The following is a 6,000-nucleotide window of genomic DNA, read 5'->3' as shown; positions in this document are numbered from 1 at the left end:
AATAAAGACCTAGTGATTAATTCATTGACACTTTTATGATTACAGTAGTGCAATGACATTGCACTGGGCTCTTCTGCTGCCTTTCTCTCTACCCATAGCCTGAATACTGAACCACCTCTTTATTCCGTCAAGGAAAATGGGAAAGAGAAGGAATGTTCCTACAACAACTCATCCTCCTATGATAAGGCTGACCACAGTCTGTTACCTATTATTTGCCTACAGTTATTAAAGAGTGAACTTTAAATGTAAAATATATTTATAAATATTTAATACTCAGTGCCACATGACAGTTTTTAATAGTTAACCCTTTACATTCATTAACGATGGCAGAAAAACAAGTAAAGGACTCAAGAACCTTTCATTAATTTCCTACAAGCTACGTTTCTGCCAATTTTTTTGAGATATCATGGAATGGTAAAGATGACAAATTTTGCTCTCCAATGCTCTATGCCAACCTCTTCAATTTTCCCATGATTGTTTAACATTTTTCACATCTTTTTCTCTCATTTTACATCAGAAATTTATACAGAGGATCTATGGGCTAGTATATACCATACCTAGCATATGAACAGCATTTATTGTTAAGAAGGAAATTAGAGAGTCACCACTCCTTCCATTAGGAATCTAACAGTTATGCTGCCTTTCCTTTACAGAGCTTCCTTTTACCATATTAAATCCTCCAGTCTTCCTTTCATGTTACTTTAAGACAGTGATCAAAATCTTTTGTTCCTACTTCCATTCCCCATAAAAGAAAATTAGATTTGTTTTTAGGCTTTAATCCTGCTAAGATAAAGCAAATCAGCCCTGTTTTCATTACTGTCCAGTCAGTTCCATCAATCACCAAAGGGAATCACTAAAAGCAATCAGTGAACAAGGTCAACAGCACTCAGCAGAGGGCCAGCACAATGGTACTTTAGCAGATCAAAATGAAGACTGGGAAAAGGATGACAGTGCTTCACAGCCCTAAGAGGCCCAGGACAGCTTCTCAGGAGTCGTCTGTAAATGGGGAGAAGATAATGAAGAGAAGGGTATTATCTTTATTGTGTAACAGGTCTCCCGATATCGAGCTTGTTAAGGTAACAAAGAGCTAAAAGGTTCAGTTGGGGGTTAGCTTCATCTTTTATTGGTACAGTGACTCAGGTTTTGGACTTTGAGACAAAAGGCCTTAATGTTCATAGATCTTGTTCTTCTCTAGCAGTTTGTGTTGTCACATCTGATAATTACAAAATCTCTCACAAAGAGATATAGGTATCATTTAGGGTTAATTGGTTGCAAGCAACACAAGACAACTTTGATTAACTTAAGCAGAAAGGGGTTTTCTTTAAAGGAAGTGAGAGAGTTATTAGAATCCATCATGAGATTGAAGAGTCAAGCTTGGAGATAGTATCAAAGGTGCTCTGGTGGGGAGAGGGTATGAGAGCAGGAATTATTCAGTGGTCTAGGCTGAAAGAATTGACAGTTTTCCTCAGCACTGTTATCTCTGCTTAAGATAGAAAGTCCTTAATTGGCTTCACCAGGACTACAGAAAAATGAAGGACTGTAGGGAAGGGGAGTAGGGAAAGGATGTGATGGTGTTAATTACTCACAAAAAATCTAGATATTATTAGCAACATAAGGGACAATGTGTTCCCAGTAGCCAAGATAAAACCAATGTCCACTATGGCATTAAAGAAGTTTTCACCCTAAAGGACAGGAGCCATCTACTGAACTTGCATTAACAAACATCACATAAAGCACATGTATGTTTTTCATATGTGAACTAACAGACTAGTTTCAGTGAATACAATGCTTGACACTGGTAGCTGCTCAACAATTATTTGTTGAATGAATAAATTTCTTTTGTAATGTTATTTGTTCTCATCCTTTCTTTAGGCCATTTATGTTTTCTAATATATAGCAAATATCCCATATTCAAAATTGGTGAAATAGAACCTCTAAAAGAGAGAGCTCAATGCAATGAGAAGAGTACCCAATTAGATTCATTTCTTGATTCTGCCCAATGTGACCTTGGGGATGGGTCACAATGGCTTTGAGGTTACTTCATCTTTAAAATGAAGTGGTAGACGTAGATGCTTTTTAAGTATCCATCCAGTTCTATAAGTCTAACATCATGGTCACAAATATATAGATGACAGAGACTCAGAAAACTTAGGGAAAATGTTTATAATTTTCACAGTGTGAAGTGGTTGTACCCTGAATCTGGACAGAAAGTAAAAACTAACTTACTTGGTAGTATTTAGGAGAAATTGCCAATATTGTAGAACATCTAGATCACTGTTATCAAACTTTAAAAGAAAGGCAGTAGAATCAAGTTTTCAAATGAAATCGTATGTTGAATTCCAATGTCTAAAACAAATAAAAGTCAAACTACTCTGAGTGAAACAAAAGAGGGGTGCCTAGAGCCTCATACTCACACCCTTTCCCACAGTTTCCTGGGTACACCATTTGACATTACTCATTTAATTCCTGATTGACTATCCCTAAATTTTTCCGTACCTTGAAGTAGTTTTAAAATGAGGTGTCAAATTTAATTTGGACAAGAAAAATTAAGAAAAAAGCTTTCCATGGGAAAATAAAAGTATATATGCACTCTTTCAGAGCCAAATGAGTTAAAAGACTTTAGCCTACAACAATAAATTTAATCTGTAAAGCAAAATAAAATCTAGCAGCACAGTTTCATACAATAGTCTTGGTCTAGTCCTTACATTATGAACTAGTATTATATAGACCATTGTTTCAAATGGTGAAAACTTAGCTTCCAAACTGTCATCTCTGTGGCTCACTGTAGTGACCTTCTTAGCTTTAGCAAAAAGAACCAATTGCTCTTCTCATAAAATCAGTGTCCTGTCCATTCCATTACTTTGAAATATCATCATCAGAATCATTAAGACACATTCTATTAACTTGGACCGTGGATTTCTATACATAAAATACCAACCATGAGTCTTTGTTTTTGAATATGAGCTTTGAAAAATTCAAACACCTTTGTTAAATCATTTACAAACACTAATGTAGATAAAAGCACATCTTTTTTACCTTCAATGAGATTAATCTTGAAAATATACAAGATCCAGGTGATTGATTTGTTGAACAGTTATTGAGCTTTAATGATGCCATATTTTTAGTCAAAGCAAAAAGCTATGAAGATTTTTCTGAAAGACATTTCACCACAAGCAGCAACAAAAAAGTATATTTCATAGTCATTAGTGATCTGATTGACCTCTTTTGGCAGGACATAAGGTTTAAATTGTTTAGGTACAACCAATTAGATATGAAATGGCTTATTACATGGATTTGTGCCTGACAATCAAGAAGGAAGGCAAAGGCCATCTCTCACTGTTATAGTCTTTACTGTTTCCTGATCTATGCTGATTCTGCCAATCATTCTTCTGATCTCTTGATTCAATGGTTTCAAGATTCACTTTGAATCTTTAAGACATATTTAAGACAAACCAAGTGATGTAGCAGATGCGATTGATGCCATGCCCTTGTTTCTTCATCATTTACCACTTCCAGGCAGGATGGTTCTACTTTCTACTGCCAGCGATTATAATTCTGCCTGAATACTTTCTATGGTAGCCAGAGTCTACCCTGCCTACATATGGGTTATACCAGAAGATACAGGAGCATTTCCCTGAGTAGTTTTCAACCAATGACTGACGAGTTGATAAATACTGTCTCTCCTCCCCTAGGCCAGGATAACTCCAAGATATGTTGTATATAGCTTCCTAGAGTTCCCAGGTGGAACTGAGGTCTAATTGTCTATGGTGTATCTTGCTAGATATACACTCTTTATTAGCTTATCTCTTTCCTGACTCATTTTCTCACTCCCTTAGCACTTCTGTAATAAAATACTTACATTTGAATCGTTATCTCTCTTCTAAGTTGCTTCTGAGGGAACCCACAGTAAGAGAAGGAGCCCACGGTAAGACAAGGGGATATAAACATGAATACAATACGAGTTCTACTTTTAAGGAATTCCGTCTACAACAGAAAACCATTAATAAACACAACAAACCACAAAAGCAATAACTAAGAGAAGAAATACACAATGTTACATTATAAACAGTGGTGTGCTAGCCTAGGTAAAGATGATAATCTAGAGTTTTGAATGTTCTGTGCACCAATGGAATGTTAGCTAATGGTTCTTCCTGCAATTCTAAATATTATCATCATTGGTGAAAAGTGGCAACAATTTCTCTAATAGTCACCTAGTCTAAGAAAGTCATCTTACAGGGTAACAAAGAGGGTAGGAGTATAAGCTTTCTTCAGTTGCATGACAGCTAAAGAGGAATCAGAATAACATTACAGTGATCCTACCTGACCAGTGAATTTAAACTATAGCTGATATAAAATGGAATTTATCCTTGTATCAACCTTTTGACAACCCATCAACCCCCAAGGCAAATATGTGAAGAGCAAAATGAAATCAATATTCTGGCCATCGTTTGTCATTAGTTTCTAACACACAAGGAGTTGGCCATTGCAATGCAACAGCAATGAACAAAAAATCAGGCAGTACTGGAGACCATTTTTTAGAAGGTCGTGTTGTAGAACAACCAAGTAGATGCCTTAGCTTGAATGATCAGGGAAGGCCTAACTTAAAAGGATGAGGAGGGCAAGCATCTCAGGTACAAAAGCACCTGGCCTTTGCATGTTCAAGCAACTGCATGTAGTTTAATCATTTTCTGCTTAGGTGATTTACCTTTGATTTACTCTTCAGAAGTGATCAAAATATGGCAGTACTGAATATCCAGTGGTGTGTGTCAGTAAGATAGGCAGAAGCCAGAAGTAGTTTAGATTTTATGTAGGGGATGCCATGTCCATCCATCCTAAAAGTTTAATTTAGAGGACTATCATAATGAGCCAACTCCCTTTTGAAGGAGTGAATATTATATTAATAATGCTCCTTCTATAGCATGTTGTGGTCTACATTGTATGTTTTCAAACATTTATATCCTTCCTGTTCCACATTTCACATTTTGAGACAGGGAACACATCCCACCCACTTGGCAGAGAGCTGACAATTAGCACCACCCTCATTCCACCCATATACATGATGCTGGGGGAGTGGCCTTGGATTTTCCAGCTACCTTAATGGCTCCTGTTGCACTCCACCTTTAAGTCTCCTGAATTTACTTTTTGCTGTATCCATACGTTCTCTTTGGTAATCTCACCAGTGTCAGTTGCTTTTAAACAAATTGCGTATGTATGGTTTCAGACTCTATTCTGTTTTGTCCTGTCCGTGGAATTCTAATCTCATATATTCAACTAACAACTTGATTACCTCTCCGTGTCTGACTATCTTAAAATTAACTTGATGAAAACAGAAGCCTTCATTATCATTCTCAAACCTGATCTTTCCTCCAGTCTTCCCCATCTCGGTAAATACGCCCACATTCAACCCAATTGTTGAAGCCAAAAATACAGAAACTTATTGCATCTTCTGTTTTCCCAATGTCCAGTCCATTGGTGAGCCCTATCAACTCTACCTCACATGTATGTTTCATGTGGTTGGTACACTGCTTGCCTTCTCCATTCTTCACTTCCCCTTTCCTAATGATCCTCATCTCCCTCACCACCCCCAACCCTTAGATATCCACCCTTCTTTCACATGGGCCATGTGACTCAAGGCAGGCCAACACCGTTCCCAGCTCAGGGTGGGCTCTGCTTCATCTTAAGCCAATCTTGGTAACTCCATCCCCCACGCAAGTGATTGGAGACAACAATGGAAAAGTTTTAAATACATTTGGGGCAATCAAAAAGGGGACTAGGCGCATATGGCAAAGAAAAATCCTACTTCATAAACTAGCACATAAATCCAGCCTCTCCCTCCGAATACAAATGCGGGAGCATCTAGTCTCAATTGCTAGTGACAGTTATATAACAGCTATTACAGTTTGAGGGTGAAGATTAGAAAGTCTGGAAGAAGATTGATGATGTCATTGAGCTTGCTCTAGGACTAGGCTTCTTGTAAAACAAGCCTACAAATGTCGTTAT

This window comes from Sapajus apella, unplaced genomic scaffold (genome assembly GCF_009761245.1).
Source record: "Sapajus apella isolate SASKATOON/1434 unplaced genomic scaffold, GSC_monkey_1.0 scaffold81, whole genome shotgun sequence".
NCBI lineage: Eukaryota > Metazoa > Chordata > Mammalia > Primates > Cebidae > Sapajus > Sapajus apella.
This window is presented reverse-complemented; position numbering follows the sequence as displayed.